At 34.4% G+C, this 18814-nt stretch overlaps 1 protein-coding gene across 1 annotated transcript in view; it reads right to left on the bottom strand.

The window, feature by feature from the left end:
• The window catches only part of sorbs2a (sorbin and SH3 domain containing 2a), a 66706-nt gene extending 50012 nt beyond the window's left edge, over nt 1-16694 (bottom strand). The window contains 1 exon segment of the mRNA XM_058773773.1: nt 16032-16694. The gene's annotated coding sequence lies outside the window, so the exon portion shown is untranslated.
• Between the last annotated feature and the right edge of the window lie 2120 nt (nt 16695-18814).

Below are 18814 nucleotides of genomic sequence, written 5' to 3'. Positions count from 1 at the left end.
CCAAACCACAGACTCTCTGCTTCCCTCTGTCAGAGACGCTGTTTCATTAGTGGCTTCACCCGTAACGCCACAAACCACATTCCACTTCCTATTAGTGCAGTGAAGCGTCTGGCACAGTACACAGCAAGTAAACTAGGCTCATGTTTTGAACTAAACCAGTTCTTTTAACTGAGTTTACACAAAAGCAGTGCTTTACCACAATGCTAAATGCTAATAATATAATGCTAAATGCTACAGGAAGCAAGAACGGAATGAGAATCTGGTGGGAAGTTATTACCATTGATTAGAAAGTCTTTATTCTATACATTTTATACAATTTTGAAACAACAAACAAGTTTTTAAGTGCCTCATTATGAATCACTTACTGTTAAAGTTTGGGGTCAGTACATGCCCTATTGCTGACCTTACCATATTTATTTCACTCTGACTGAAATCGAGTCCAATTATAATGTTAGAGCAAATCGACAAAATGACTTTGGAAAATAGTCCTGCTGACAGTGCTCCAGTACTGCAGAGTGATTTATTATTTATTTTCTTTTTTAAAGGACAATGTGGTTTATGGCAGAATGCAGTAGATTATATTTACTGTATGATGTGGTTAACTGTGTAACACATGGCAGTATGGTTACATGAGGAACTCAGAAAGCAATAACGCTGTGAAATAAAGCAGAGCCCCATCAGTCAGTTTAATTCAGTTCTGTGCCTCATATTATTTTAACCGATATGACTGGAACATGATCCAGATTCCTGCTACTGTGACAGACATAGAAAATCCTACACTGGTGAAAGCCACAGCCACAAAGAGATTTTGCATGCAGAAATAAACGATTATAAAACATATGACAGTGTGCCCATGTGTTATAATCATATTCTCAAAGAATCATGGGAAACCACACACAGAGAAAAAAATCCAATAAATAACTTAACACAGAAAGACACATGCATTCATTGCAACAGAAAAGAAAAAGGAAAAGAAGAAAAGAAAGGAAAAGGAAAAGAAAAAAGTTAAAATGTTCAAAATCAGAAAGAAAAAAGAAAGAAAGGTCCTGTTTATTTTTGAATTTATTTTATTTATTTAGAAATACGCAAAATATATAAAATGTTTAAAGCAAGACTAATTTACTTTTGGAAGCAAAAAAAATTAAAAATCTCTTTCAAACAATAAATCTATCATAATTTAATGAGGTTTATGTTTAAAACAAGGAAATTCTAAATAACTAAGGTCTATATACATATATACATGCATATATATATATATATATATATACATATATATATATATATATATATACACACACACACACACACACACACATATATATATATATATATATATATATATATATATATATTTATTTTATTTATTTATTTTTTATTTATTTATTTTTTTTAACTGGAAAACAAGACAAAAATACTGATGAAGTAAATTACCTTTTTCAGTGCAGCACATGTAAAGAGAAGACCTTTAAAATATATGTGACAGAAACAGTCTTTCTTTAAGGGGAAAGGTTGGCGGGCACACTTACAGACTGTCACCACTTAAGATTATGTGTGTGTGTGTATGCTCCTATGCCCCTATTTAAAGCTGTACAAGAGCAGTAGATAAACCGTTTTAACTACCAGACTCACCTATCTCTACAGTTTCACTCTTTGATAAGTTAGGAACACTCCTGCTATTCCTGAATGTATTCCTGAGTTACACTGCATTTATTTTCACACTAAGTCATTTTTTGGTGTTGACCAACCAAACACATACCACTTAAATGCAACTTCAGTTCAACCCTGAGGACAGCAACCATATCCTTCCTTCAGAATTTCAAGCCAGAACATAAAACTGAACGCAGACACAGCAAGTCTTGAGTCCCTTCATAACACAAGACCCATCCAAATAAGGAAGAATCTGTTTTGTTTTGTCTCGGAACAAGCTTCTGAAACAGTGCCAAGATATTTACTTAGTACATTTTTGTGGGATATTTGTCAAAGCCTCATACCTTAAAAACATTTTATCAGGAGTTGCAAAAAGGAGTTTAAGAGGCTCTGGGTGGTTAAATACCAGCTGCTGTTGCTGGATCCAGATTTCTCTCTTGGTTTCCCTACTGACCACAGATATTCTAGTTAACTGCAACCAGGCACTCCTGTTTCCCTGGAGCTTTAACCTTATGATCTCCAAAACAAAACAAGACCATAAAGGCTAATGAAACACTGCTGGTCCAAAAGAGTGTTTTCAGATAAACTGAATCCAAAATAATAAATCTACTACATTCTTTATTCCTGTTGCTATGTTAAATGGAATAGGAATAGAATAGCCACACAAAGTTTGATTTACTTTCATTATATTACTGCAAAGAAGTTACTATTAGACCTATTAGTTTGTTTCTTTGTCGGAACAGATTTGCTGATATGTAGCATTACATCACTTGCAACTAAGTGCAGTGAATGGGTGCCATCAAAATGAGTGTTTCAAGGAGATGCTTCTTGCCAAAACACGAGTCCATAATCCATAATCCATCCCCCAAATGTCCTTTCACAACAAAATCCACCAATACTTTCATTTAGAACTATTTCTGACTGTTTTGCTTTAAAACGATGCTTGATCTGTGCATATTTCTCTCCTGATTCAGATGAGACAACATTTCCACAAGAGAAACTGGATAGAGGACTTGTATTTTGGCCAAAAACAACAGTTTGAAGTTTTATTGTAATAATTTACAAATGATTACAAACACACAGCTTCTCGTAGCAGATTACTTGTGGATTATTGGGATGTATTTATCGCTCATTCTGACGGCACCCATTCACTGCAGAGGATCCATTGGTTAGCAAGTGATGTAATGCTACATATCTCTATAAATCTGTTCTGACGAAGAAACAAACTCCTCTACACCTTGGATGTACATCTTGCATCTTTGAAACCACTGAATTAAAGAGCAATACTTTAGAAGCCACTGTACTGTAGGGTGATTTGATTATGTAATGCAGCATCCCTACAGAGCATGTAGGGCCTGATGACATATTCATCATGATAACCTGTTACTCTTCACAGAGCCAACAAGATATTCATGCCCAGGGAAAGAAGTGATGATTTGAGGAAAAGGGAAAATACAGTGCTGGGGGTCAACAAAAGCATGTTAGATACAGAAATAGGAAACAAATAAAAAAGTAATAGCCTTGAGCTATGAAAAATAAAATTTGGTGAAAGGAAAAATTTGCACAATTGTATTATGCAGTAAAGAATAAAGAATTAATATGCTTCAGCAGAATACGAAGAGGATGAAAACAGGGAGAGAGACAGAAGTGCGATTAAACAACAGAAACCACAAGGACAGAGAAATGAGAAATTCTGCGAGAGCCTGTGGCATGCAGTATTATGTAAGATGAATGAGTTCCTTCAGGGCAGGATATTAACAAAGAGCAGTTCCTCACACACCTACACACCACAGCGTAAACTTCATTAGGGCTCAGTGCTAATTGGACTAATTGCTGTGGTTTGTGTGCACCATAAAAGACAATAAGAGTTTGGCTCATTACAGGAACATGAACAATGTCTCTTTTATTCGTACACACCAAACAGACGTAAACACTACACAGACTCATGCAGAAAATGTGCAGACTGTTGCTAAAACTCACTCATATTTATGCATTCATATTTATGATTTTTTTTCTTCACTTCGTTATTTCCATTGCCCTACAGGGTTTTCCATTATAAAATGACTTTAGAAAGCTCAATATATAGTGCATGAGTCATACAACTGTGGTAATTTCTCTGTGATTTCTCTGAATCCAAATAGTCATATTTAGGAAACACATCATGGTTGTGTTGAAATCAGTTCATAATAAATAGCATTTACTCTGAAAATCACATACAATACAGTGATCCGCCTTTGGCAAAAAAACACAAGGGTGTGAAATATTTCACTGGCTACATTACGGTCTTTAGAAACTTGCTTCAGATGGGAAAGTCTTTGGACGTCATAGCACAGACCACATCACACACTTAACATCAATTATAGGAAAAGGGTAGACAGAGGAAGCTTGAACAGAATCACCTGCAATCCATCCATCATACTTCAGTCTGTGAATAATGTCACCCATCCACTCCAGTACAAATTCCACTGATACGATGAGTCTAAATATAAAGCCTTGCACCGCTATCCTTTCTGAAAAGCATGCGTAGTCATCTACAAAAATACATTTCTACAAGTGTTTGGAGGGCATACTTTTGGTTCATATGATAATACTTAAGTATCGTTCATTAAGATTTGGGGTCGGTAAAATTTTAAATGTTTCTGAAAGTCTCTTATATTCACCAAGCATTTATTTGGTGGAAAATACAGCACATTTTGTGAAATATTATTTTAAAAAACTATTTTATACTTTAATATTAGTGATCAAGAAACATTTCTTAATATTATTAACAGCTGACTTCTGTTTAATGTTTTTGTGGAAACCATGATAATTTTCTTTTCTTATTTTCTTTTTTTATTTCTTTGATAAATTGAAAGCTCAAAAGAATTGAACAACATTGTAAAAGCGTATACTTGTTTCCTTATGTTTTGTTACTGTGCGTAAAAAAGTATTAGTCTGACTGCTAACAAATTACCTGCTAGGGTTAGAGTATGAGTATTTGGGTTAGTCAGCAGTATTTATAATTAGTCAAACATAAAACAATATAATTGTATTGTTTGATCCTATTTAGGCTACTGAATGTGTGTATTTGTGTGTATGTGTGTGTGTGTGTGCGCGCCTGCATGCCCTGTTTGGCCAGGTTTACAAGTATTCCCAGACCACTGAAACTCAAACTCACCGTTCCCTTTTGAGGCCTTTGTTGTGGTGAAAGCTAGTGAGCTTAAACAAATCACACACAAATAGAGGAATGAGGAAGAGAGGGAAAACACACATAAAGAGCCGTTACACACATCCTCTCACACTCTCTTTCCATCTATTTTATCTCTAATACACAAACACAGAGAAAGTCAAATAACAACGGGTTACAATGAGTGACCCTTATTTGTTTAAATTCAGTGTCAGAGCTACATAGATCTGCTACTGTACCTATCAGATAAATCATTAACCATTTCAGAGAATTGTTCCACCTGTTACTGGGAGAGAACGAGATGTAGTATTAGATAGTATTATAGTATTAGAAATAAGGACAGCAGACAGCCTTCATCCCATCATTATGTGCTATCAATGAACTTTCAAAATAGTCTGTAAAATATTCTTACATTAGGTCCCACTTTATATTAGATGGCCTTAACTACTATGTACTTACATTAAAACATAAGTACAATGTATTTATGTTCATATTGAATTGCAAAAGGTTAGGGACAGATCTGGTGGTATGGGTAGGTTTAAGGGTGGGATAAGGTGTAAGGGATGGGTAAACAGTGTAATTATAAATGTAACTACAGAAATTAATTACAGATGTAATTACATGCAGGTATTTTTAAGATATAAGTACAATGTAAAAACATGATACACAATAAATGCATTGCATCAAATGATTAATTTAAATTAGTGCTGGGCAATGATTAATTGTGATTAATCGCATCCAAAATTAAAGTTTTTGTGTACAAAATATATGTGTGTGTACTGTGTATATTTATTATGTATATATAAATACACACACATGTATGTATATATTTAAGAAAAATATGTTATGTTATAAATATATAAATATATTTATATTATAATATTATATTATATTATATTATAATATTATATTATATTATAATCTATAATATAATAATATCATACATCTATATATAATTCAAAATATGAATATAAATATATACATGTAAATACATGTAAATATTTTCAAAATATACACTGTATGTGTGTGTCTTTATATATACATTTATACAGTATACACACATATATTATATAAACACTTTTATTTGGGATGCGATTAATCGCGATTAATCGTTGCCCAGCACTAATTTAAATGTAAGTACATAGTAGTTAAGGCCACCTAATATAAAGTGTGACCTTACATTAAATGTTGTGTTAATCTGATTGTGACCATGTAAGAACAGATTGATTTTACAGCAATTATTCCTCCTCACATTTCATTAATAAAATCCAAAAATTAAACATTTAATTTATGGAAGCAAAATCTAAATGTCTCAAAATCTGAGCAACTTCACAGTGCATGCAAACAAGTGTAGTTTATCTCATAAAATGAAAGAATTTTCACATGCAGGCAGTTATTTAAAAAGATTTATTTGAAAAATACTTTGGTTTTGTTTGATGGCTCTGGTCTAAACTGCAGGCTGCCTTTTTGTGTTCTATTTCTAGGAACGTGTTGGGCTATAACCACAACCTTGTTTTGACGCTCACTTAATTCTATCATCTATGGAAAGAAAGACAAGAAGAAAGAAAGACAGAAAGAAAGAAAGAAAGAAAGAAAGAAAGAAAGAAAGAAAGACAAAGAAAGAAAGAAAGAAAATACCAGATGCACTTCAGATGTTCTTTTAAAATTGCGATTTTAGTTATTTTGGTGTTTGAAAGGTAGTCACGTTCATTAACAACTTAATGTTGTGTGAATATAACAGTATTTGAAGCACTAGCGTAGCCAGAAATGCGTAAGTGGGTGGGCCTACATAAAACTGGGTGGGCCAGGTGTGTAGCATATGAAAACTGCATGTCAAATTGCCAACAAAAAATACAGCACCAAGGTTCATTACACAGTACTTCTAAAGCATGCATTAAAATTAAAAGTTTAAAAAGTTAACATTGTTGACATTTGCCTGAGCTGGTTAACAAAGACGAATAAACACGGTAACAAATGCATTGCTAATGTTAGTTAATGCATTAACTAACGTTAACTAAAGGAAGTTTATTAAAAAGCATTACCTCAGTGTGAAACAACTGGGCTTCGCTGATGATTTCATAATCAAGCGTCTCTGTCAGTTCACGCGCATCGAGGACCGCAGAAATGTGCGCAGCTGCAAATTATGCAGTTTGTTGTGGCGACCAGGATCTGTGTTTCTTTCCACAAAGGACGCATCTGTTTAGCGGATCAAACACTGTACCTATGCTAATATGATGTTTCAAGAAGTTTCCGATCGATAAATCCAGCACCCTCGGGTGGTCTGTCGGGTTTCATTTGTAGATGGTCCGGATTTATTGCTAAGACTTTTACTTTTTAAAGAATTGATCTGATTTATGTTTGCTTCACTAGGCTATTTTCAAATTTATCTTCACAAACGCGCGCATTTTACTATTATATCCTTACGTCATAAACATAACATTGTGGGTGGAACTAACAGAAACGGACGAATCATCATTTTGACAAGCGTATGGTGATATGCACCTATAGGAAGAGGGGAAACTAAGAAACGACCTGTAATTGACCATGAAAACAAGCGTTTAATATTTTTAATAAATAAAGTTACAGTGAAATAAGACGTTTATTAGTATCGTTTAATAAATTACATCCATTTGGAAAATTACAAACTTCTCATTGGGTGGGCCACAGATGAAAGTGGCCCACCCAGGCCCACCCGTAGCTACGCGACTGATTTGAAGTACTCTGAAACAATAATGACAACTCTGTTTTTATCTTCTATACATAACAGTAGTACTACAGACTGAAATGCTGCAATCCTCCCTGGGAGACTCACTGCAGCTTTAGCAGCAATATGACTTGCACTGTGCTGACCTACTCACCAGTCTAAAAGTGCACCTGCTCTTTAACTCTGACTTCGATGACTCAGTTAAATTATAAAGATCATTTGCTTTTCAATATCCAAGCCAGTAAAAATCTAGAGAGCTCCTCGCTGCTTAGCTAGGCATCTACCTTCTAAAAGCACAGCATCATGGAAACTCGATTTGTTATTGATTTGGAACATGCTCTACACTCTACAGACCTGAAAATAAAATTCAGTAAAGTATATTGTTAAGCTAACAACATGATATTTTTTTACATTAAAGTAGGCCATTTCCTGTGAATGTTCTAGACCTCTAAACCATTAGCCGGTATAGTCAAGTCACCTTTATTTATACAGAGCTTTATAGAATATAGATTGTTTCAAAGCAGCTTCACCGTAATAAACAGGAAAAATACAGAATTAATGATGCAAGCTTCATTAAATATGAGACAATTTCAAATTCTGCTGCAAAGCATCTCTGCAGAGACTATAGTACCTATAGCTATTCAGCTCAAGTCAGTTTAGTGTTGATTCAGTTCAGATTAATAACTATGTAAAAATAAATTATGAAAAGAGTTCAGTATAGCTATAAGCAACTCTACGGAAGACAACAGTGTCATTATTCAGCTCAAGTCAGTTAAGTGTTTAGTTTAGTTCAGTTCAATGCACTGTCGAATGTCAATGTTACAAAATTAATCAAATTTGTAATAAAGTAATAAAGCAGCTTTACTGAAGACAGTAGGGTCATCATTACTGAAGTATTGCAGTATTATTGAATATTATTTTAAAGTGCAGTAAATGGTACAACAATTTCTGGAACAAATCAGTGTGTTTATGATAATGGATTAAAATAATATGATAATAAATACCAGTTAGCAACACCGAGTGGCATTAAAGGATTGTTTTTGTACAGCTTAAATAACTAGAAGCCACTGATAAGGGAAGTCTTGCAAAGATAAAAATGGCCATGCCTACTCATGTTAAAAAAGGTGAATATAAGCATTAAAAAAAACATAGCACAAACAAATATTTGGTAAGATCAAACATTTTAATTACTCTGACCTATTTTTTATTGATACTTTTCAGTATTCCATAAAATAAGTTTTATAATCAGCATTCCTCTCACTTCCTACTCCATCTCATTGAAATGCATTCTGGGATAGTCTTAAAATCTTCCTTAGAATTGGGCTAAAACAAGGTTAGGAGGCAGCATAATTAAACTGTGTACCATTTGGAGGAATCGATCTGAAGCGTGGGAAGTGCCACTATTCTGCATCTGTAGGAGCTTCACTTGGTTTTGGAACAGTGAACATCTCTTTCTATGAATCAGAAATAATATCAACCTGATCTATAGAACTAAAAAAACACTGTACACCAGCCGCTCTGCTAATTATGGAAAACATTCCAGTTTTCTGTCAGATTTTTTTTTTTTTTAAATAGAGATGCAGTCAAACACATGAAGAGACAATGCCATTTCACTCAAGTAAAAGATGCGTGATCAGCATAACAATAAGAGAGAAAGCAAGAGATGGGGAAATAGAAAGGGAGGATGAGAGAGACAGAGGAACAGAACAAGCATGATCCTACCGTCATATAAATTCCACTCTCGCTTTTCAGTCAAAGAAATGTCAGCATGGCACTTTTTCTTTTTTTTCTTTTTTTCACCTCTTTGTTTTATTTTTTTTTAATTAGATTTTTCCTCTGTCCTCAGGCTATTCTTGTCAAGTCTTGCCATCCAGAGCAGAGCACCACTCTTGGGGGACAGGAGGGTTAGACAGTGAAAGATAGGTGGGGTGAGAGAAAAAGAGGGAGAGAGATCAGATAGGTCTATTTTGGTAGTCGGACATGCTTCTGTAGTGCCTAGAAAGTTCCCTTATGGGGTCTGTATGGCTCCACCTGTCACGTCTGAATCAGTGACCCAACCTCTTCACATCCGCTGCAAGCGGCTCAATGACCTCAGGGAAATTTAACAAGCCATAAAGCACCTTAAAAATGTCAAACGATTTTGCTTCACATTTAAATGATGGTCCCAAAGAGAGACTCATAATGTTCAAGAGGGCAGTTTGAGAAATGTGCATACCTTATCTACTGACCTAGCATTTAAGAGACACATACATCACCACATCAAAATGCTGTCTGCTGATGAAAAACTCTGCTGGGTCTCAGGCTAATATGTGTGGATTTGTGTGTGCAGCTGTTTTTAGTGTCAGTGTAAGCAGCTGTACAACTACACTAAAGCAACTAAAAAAAATTCACATGCACGCACACACGCACACACATTATATATGTGACCCTGGACCACAAAACCGGTCATAAGTAGCACGGGTATATTTGTAGCAATAGCCAACAATACAATTTTTCGTTTATGCCAAAAATCATTAGGATATTAAGTAAAGCTCATGTTCCATGAAGATATTTTGTAAATTTTCAACCCTAAATATATCAAAACATAATTTTTGATTAGTAATATGCATTGCTAAGAACTTCATTTGGACAACTTTAAAGGCGATTTTCTCAATATTTACTTTTTTTTTTTTTTTTGCACCCTCAGATTACAGATTTTCAAATAGTTGTATCTCAGCCAAATATTGTCCTGTCCTAACAAATCCATACATCGAAGGAAAGCTTATTTATTCAGCTTTCAGATAATGTGCAAATCTCAGTTTCAAATCATTGAACCTTATGACTGGTTTTGTGGTCCATTGTCACATATAGTCAAGACTGGCTACTTCAAAAAGATATGGCAACTGTATTTCAGGCATTACAGGCATTTTGGTGACTGTAAATTTAAAAGTTATATATAACATTGTATTACTTAATTAAATATTCATATAGTAGACTTTTAAATTCCCTAATAACCACCATAATAATGATACAAAATTCTTCATAAGTAGTCTTTCTGTGAAGTGGGGCCAGTACTGTAAATGTTATATATTTATTCTTATATATTCAATATGACAGAAGGGACTGATAAAACAGTATCAACAAAAAACAAACAAACAGAAAAATTCAAATAAACACCAATTTAAATATGAATCAAAAGTTCAATAACTACACTGAAGTCAAATGCAAAAAAACCAAAAAAAAAACCACAGTCAGCAGTCTTTATGCTAAAGGTTGATGCAGATGTACCAAACAGTAATTTAAGATTATGTAACATATCTTATAAGATTCTATAATTAAACCTAATTATGCATGTGTACTGAACTTAAATCCACTCTAAAAAGCTGAATTAGTTCACACAATGTTAGAGAATGATATTTGTTGCCTTAATTTGCTGTGTTCTGGCAAATTGGTGACTGATTCGTGATCACGTACAGTTTGTACAATCTCTTTTTCATAGAATTCACACCGTAAGAATTCATACAAATTCCCCACCTGGTAAAATAGTTAGGTTTTCCTGTGAGATTGGGTTATGCACAAAGGATAGCAGACTCTAAACAATCAAGTCAATGATTAAATAAACCATTTAATAAAATTGTGTTGTAGCTGTAGCAGTTATTAGGTCCATTATGGAAGATATCAACCTTATATTATCATTCAGTGTGAGGTGTAGATTCAGCCATCTATGTGCGAGTCGGTGTGTAAGTTTAGTCTGAAGTGATGAATGATGTGACCTCTTATACAACGGCCTGCTGGCTGGTCAGCGCTTGATGCAAAAGGATGTGATCACAGGTCCTGCACATGCCAGGGACGACTGTGCTATCGCAACAAGCTGCAAACTGATACTACACACACTAGTGATGTAATGGTGAGAAAATGTTCCAGTAGCCTGATAAAACTACAGGAATGATACAAATGAGGGTTGTTCTAGAGACGAGATCACGCCGATAAAAGACAACAAAGTATGGGAAAGAGGAAAGCTGATCCTAATCCGTTGATTTATGTTATTTCATTTGGTTACACTTTATTTTGATAGGCCACTTTAGACATTCTACTAACTATAAGTAACTTTGTAACCATGTCAACTAATTCTCATTCATTTGCAGCTACATGTCTACTAACTCTCAGAGTAGACTGTTAGGTTAGGTTTAGGGTTAGTAGAATAAGTTGACATATACTTGCAAAGTTTCTCATAGTCAGTATGTTGTATGTTGTGGGCCCATCAAAATAAAGTGTTAGAAGATATTAAGTAGACAGTCTACTAATACTCTAATGCAGGGTTCCTCAAATCTTTCCCTGGAGGGCCAATCTGCTGCAGAGTTTAGCTCCAACCCTGATCACACTCACCTACCTGTGATTTTCTAATGATCTTGAAGACTCTGATTAGCATGCTCAGGTGTGTTTGATTAGGGTTACAGCTAAACTCTGCAGGAGTGGGCCAGATTTGAGGATGCCTGCTCTAATGACATGTAGTTGCAAAGTTACTTACTGTTAGTAGAATGTCTAAAGTGGACTATCGAAATAAAGTGTTACCTTTCATTTACATCATCAGTTCAACATGATACAATGACACAGCATAAACTTCACAAGCTACAGTATGCATTAATCTTCCATTTTCACTCTGTTTCCTCACTAAACTAATACAAATATAAATTATGCAACAAAAAATGTTTACAATTAGACTCTTGTTTAAATACACAATGGGGGAATGGATAGACACTACCTCTGCTGATCCATCTCAACACCCAATCCATTATCGCATCGAATACCAGCTAAACATTCCTGACACGGCAAGTGAGAGGTTATAAAAAGCATTGCTGTTGAGTAAACATGTATAATCATATATTGTGGGTCGATACAGCAGTCACTGCTACTGTATTGCCATTTGCCATATGGCAGCACTAGTTTTAGATGGAGATAAATGGATTGTACAAAAAAAAAAAAAAAAAAAACCTCTGGTCCCCATTAACCAAATCATCTTCTTTTTATCTCCTGTTTCCCAAAAGCACCATACATTAAATAGCACTTAAAATCACCATAGATCTACTGTTCACTTGCTAAGTGCATCAAAATTACATGTGCAAAATGACACTTAAAATAATATATTTGTCTATTTGAGGTTGTAATGCTTAAGGTTTATTCAGCGTACAATGTGAGATGTTTATTTATAATTTGTTTAAATATATATTTAAAAAATTTAAATAACATTTTAAAATGAAATAATTCAATTAAATAATGACATTTTATTTAAATTAAATCTATTTTAAATGGAAGTTATCCACTAGGTTACTTATGAATATTTTTTTTACCTTAAACGTTATATGACTAAAATATATTAAAAAGCTATATGGTTCATGTAATGTAAAATGCATTCATAACCAGGGTTATTATAGTTAACTAAAAATAAAAACAAAAACTTTAATTATCTGAAATAAAATAAACTTCAACATTAATAGTATAAAATCATTTAAAATATATATATATTTCAGCTATAGTTGTCAAAGCAACATTTCACATTTTATGTAGTTTAACTTGATGTATTAAAAAAACTAAAACCTTAATGATAATTAATACAATGTATTTATAAAACAAACTAATAAAAATGACAAAGACACTTAATACAATAACTAAAACCTTAACTAAAATTAAAATGAAAACAAAGTATAACTATTTCATAATATAAATAAAAACATTATTTCAATAATTATATTATTTCAATGATATAACTTTGCAGTTAGAGAATGCTCTTAAGAGTTCAAAATTTGTTGGGATGCAGGACCCAGGTTTCTCTTAAAGTAGTGATCAATGCATTTCCCATGTGTCCAATGAATATTCTTTTCAGTCCTGCAGATACTGTGGGCCTATGTAGAGAATAATCTGCACTTTATCCAGCACTATTCTAGGGTCTCTACCCAGTAACATTAGACAAATGTACACAGGCACCTTAGCTTCAGGCATGCAGATCTCATCACTCAAACACTTTGCAATGGGTTCCCAGAGATGCTTTCTTTAGCACTTCACGCTTTTTTGACACTGTGGCACTACATGCATGTGTCTGTCTGTCTGTCTGTCAGATGTCCTTACCTTTTGTAAAGAACTCAGATTATTTTCTTACTGAACACACTGATTCATATCAGTTTTATAGAGAGCACACACAGAGTTCATAAAATTTGAGAATGAGCCATAAAGTCAGCATTAAATATGAATGATGAAGAATTAATGTTAAGCAACTTCAGAGAGAGCTCCATTTGCCTCATATCCCACATCCCCCAGAGCAGCTTTTTTTAATAGACTCCTTAATGAAGATGCAGTGACTGAAACCTTTCAGTATCATATCTGTGTGCTACTGTACATTCTTCAGAGTGATGATAACTAGTAGTAAACTGCATCACCTTCATATGCAAGTTAATCTATTGAAAACCTTTAGATTTTTTTATTTATTTCATAATTATGTAACTATTCCATTGCTGTATACACACATCTTTCAGCGTGAGGTCAATGGTGTGACTACATTACCTGACGTGCCCTTCCCTGCTAGTTAATCTCCCACAAGCACAGTATTTAAATGAACATGTAATACTGATATCCAGAGATAAAGGGAGATAGAGGGATATAAATCCATCTAGCCTCTAGTTTAACTGTCATTACATCATCCTATATGCACAATATCACACAGATCTTGTTCACAAGAGATTAAATCACCTCCATTCTCTCTGCTCTGCTTTAACACATCAGCATCCTGTCCCCAGGCCATATTCAGCCTGTCAGATTTGGCTATGGTAACCTCAACACTTAAACAAGAAACTTTAACTGATTTGATTATCTGATCTGAGTTCATTAATACATCCACCATTTGAAGAAACTATAAGTATAATAAAACTTAAAAACACAAATAAATGGGAAGCAAATATTTACATGTAAAAATAAACTAAAGCAAACATAATAATAATAATAATTATTATTATAATACAATTTACTAAATATATTTAAAATAAATGCTATATACTTACATAATACAAATTATTAAGTATTACAAATAAATAAATAAATGTATTTGTTAAAATATAAAAAAACATAAATGCTATATTATACAAAGAAATATACATACTTACATAACATTAATAATAATAATAATAATTATATTAAGTATTCTTTTAACATTATTATTATTAATTAATTATGAATAAATTGTTATTTATTACGATATATATATATATATAGTAAATGTTGTTCTATAATTACATAATGTTAATTATTATTATTAATATTAAATTTGAAATATTACAAAATATTAATTTATTAACATGTTTAATAAATGCTATATAAATATATAATATAGCATTATATAAATATATAATTTATATATTCATTTATATATTATAGTGTATATTTATATTTCAGAGAATGTATTAGAATATATAGTTTGTATATTATATAAATACATCTTTTTCTAACTTACAAGAAGAGACTTCACTGCCCTAAATAAATAAATAAATAAACGGTGTAGCAGGCTCGAAATAATGTTTGAATTAGATTGTGGAAACAGTGCTGATATTTCTATGAAATAACATCATCCTATCACCGGATAATAAATGCAAAACCATGCACACGCTTGACCATCATCCGTGATAAGAACACTGATGGTTCATTACTTCCACCGCCCACTGGACCTCGCTAATGAGCTGGTAATGACAAGCCTCTTAATTGTTATGTTAATCAATTAAGCCAAAGGATCTTGGCGCAAGATTTTGGGACACAAGCGCTCTTTGTTGTTGTGGAAGGTCACGCTAGATTGAGTTACGGGTAATCAGTTTCACTCTCTGCACAATCTCAATCCACATGCCAAACGCATCGGAATTAGGACAAAACTGACACAATTCTACCACTTCTGACTAAACTTGTTGGGTCAACTATTACAACATATCAGAGATCAAATCACAGAGCAAAGCATCTTAAAAGGAAGCTGGAATCTTAGTGTAATGCAGCACCATCTAAATGTGCAGCAGTGCTGCTTTAACTATATGTAACCAACGCCATGTAGCTACTGCAAACTGAGAGCAGCAGAGAATAAAAAAAAAAAATATGATAGCTGTACATTACGTTTTGAGGTAATCAATTTGGTCATAAATAGTGCATTTTTTGCTTTACGCATAGACTACAGTCTTCCTGTTAAAGGATACTTATTTAAGTCTCTATTTAATGCTCAATAATGTTCTGAAATCTCCATTTGGAATGATGTGCTTCTGCAATGTGCTACTAATATCTGCCTTTGGAATCGAACTAAAATGTTGTGCCTCTGAATCTACCTCTGGAATTGTTTGCCTCAAAAATCTGCAGCTGAATTTTGTATCTGGAATTCTCTAAAAATTAAAATGACTTCTCTAGTTGTTTCTGAAATTTGTCTTTGAAATCTGCCTCTGTAATCGCAAACTCTTCTCATTCCGTCCGCGCCGCTGTGATTCTGTCAGCGTGTGACCGCGAAACAAGCGTTCTTACCCTGAGCAATAAGTACGCATATGGAGTCATCCACCGCAGTTAACGCGCCGCATGTAAGTCCATCAAAGTCAGAGACGAGAGAGAGGAGGTCTGAATCCAGACTGAAAGCGTACACCTGCTCCGCTCGCTTCTTCTCTGCTGAGCCGACTCCAAATAAACGCGTGAACGCGCATGGACTATGCCAGTGCGCGGCACCACCCTTTCCTCTTGGGTCAGTGGCTCTCGCGCGGAGCTGGAGAGCTATTGAAATAGCATTGCGGTAAAGCTGTCACTTTACACATGACGAAACGCCTCTCCTTATCGACTCCAGAAGGAGGAGGAGGAGATGGAAACGCAAGATCACATTCGTTTTGTACACTCAAAACGACGCGACGCTTGCGCACGTCTCGAACGCCAGAGGTTAGTCCTTCATAGAGGCTTTATCCAGACATCATCCAATCGTCGCTTGTTTCTCGGGGAAGAGGAGTATTTTATATCGCAGCCTATGGAGTGAGATGGAGAGCAGCGCCGCGCATTGGTCCCTCACAGGTTCTCAGTAGTCATGGCAACCAGAACACTTCAATCAGGGGAACGCGGACTGTGATGTGAGATGATGCTGAGGTCACCTCTGCCACTCAAGGGCAAAAAGACCGCACTGAACTGCTGTAAAAATCTCGAAGTTTGATGGAAAGTTAAAATGAGAGGTTTGACAGAATATTACTGCTAGCCTTAGACTTGCGACCAGTTTAGGACTATAGTCTTTTGTAGGAATGTGGAGATGATATTAGCAAAAAATCCCGAAGAACCAAAGATTCTTCAGGGTGAATACATGCTTGATCACCTTTATATATTCCTATAGTAAATATTATATATTTATATATTCTTTATATATTATACACCTATATATATTACAAAACATGAGCATTTAATTCACTCTAAACTATATGGCACAAAATGACTTATTTAGTTCTGACATAATTTCCGGCAGCATGTCATACCACATTTGGACAGCAGTGCTGGGAAACATTGTGATATGCAGTGACAAAGCCTTTTGGGGATCGGGAAAGCTCTGCGAGCCCGGACTCGAACTCGCGAACAGCGCTGCATGTCGACGCGCTGCCCACGAGGCTACCGGCGCCGACCAATTTCTAAATGTTTAAACATTTTCTTCTTCTTTGGTGCAAACTTCAAAGTGACAACAATGTTTTGGCAAACTGGTGTTTTTTTTTTGCACTGGGACAGCATTATGTCATTTTAATAAAGAAGAAATTCAAATTTTACTTGACCATCACAGACATATTATTTCTAGCTCTACAGTTCAGTCTAGAAGGTTAGGACTTTGTGTAGGTTGTTGTGGTATCTTGTTGGTAATAATAATAATAACAACAACAACAATGGATTGGTAGGTGTGTATTTGTGAGGGATGCTGTATGACTCAGTCTTTTAATATGTAGTTCAGAGAAACTCTGGGGAAGAATAGTCCAGGACAGCAGCTAGAAAAAAAATGATCAGAATCTGATTTTGTAAATATAATACAATTTTGATTTATTATTTATGTATTTTATTGATTACATATAAAATCAAATATTGCTGTATTTGAAAGAACTAGTTGTCCTACTTTATAAATGTGTCCCAGTTACACATGTTTTGTGTTTGCCAGTAATGCCTGTCAAACTGTGATTTGTGGTCTGTGTGTTTTAAAGAATTTCAAGTTTATGTATTTAATATTTCTTAATATTAGTTCTTCTTAATATATAAATTAAAAGAGTATCCCACTTTACCTGTACTTTTCTTATCAATTGGACATAATTTGCTTAAATAGAAAAAAGAAAACATCACAAATGTGATTTGGATATGCACAGATTATGTCACCCTATAAAAGGTAAAGTGACACTGTGCCATTGTTACCATAGTCAAAACCAGTTCATTTAGAGTTTACCATGTCTAGTACATTTTTAAAATATATTTTACAGTGCAAGTAGTGCACACATTAAACAAGACTCTACCAAGGCTCATTCTGTCACACACACACACACACACACACACACACACACACACACACACACACACACACGTTGGTTTATGTGGTTTACGGGGACTCTCCATAGGCGTAATGGTTTTATACTGTACAAACTGTATGTGCTATTGCCCTACACCAACCCTACACCTAAACCTACCCCTTACAGGAGACTGTCTGCATTTTAGATAAAAAAAAACACCATTTAGTATGTTTTTAAGCCTTTTGATTTACGGGACATAGGCAGTGTCCTCATAAACCACCTTCAAATTGTAATACCTCTGTCATACCCATGTCATTAAACAAATTTGTGTCCCCGTAAACCACATAAACATGCACACACACACACACACACACACACACACTCACTCACTCTAATATATAATTCAGTGGCAGCATGGTGTGTTTCCCTACAATTTGACCTATATATTAATAGACCAAGCCATACAGCATCCCTCACAAATACACACCTACTAATCCAAACAGACCTCAGAAATGCAAAACCAGACAAACCAAACTTCAAAAAGCATCTACTTACTGATTTATAACACTAGTAGTCTATATATTCACCCTCTGAACCTCTGAACTGTGCATTATGAGGACTGATAGCAATGGGAATACATCATTGAGAGCAGCTGTTAACTGGAATTCTGATAGCTTATCTTATCATGTATACAGGATTTAACTAACTGAATGGTTTCATCTTTGCCAGTGTATAATTATAATGTCACAGCCACAGAGAGGAGTCTGAAGGCTAATATTACAATGCATCTCATTGTCTTTTTTC

This window comes from Onychostoma macrolepis, chromosome 01 (genome assembly GCF_012432095.1).
Source record: "Onychostoma macrolepis isolate SWU-2019 chromosome 01, ASM1243209v1, whole genome shotgun sequence".
Lineage (NCBI taxonomy): Eukaryota > Metazoa > Chordata > Actinopteri > Cypriniformes > Cyprinidae > Onychostoma > Onychostoma macrolepis.
Note: the sequence above shows the minus strand (reverse complement) of the source record. Positions and strands in the feature narration are given on the sequence as shown.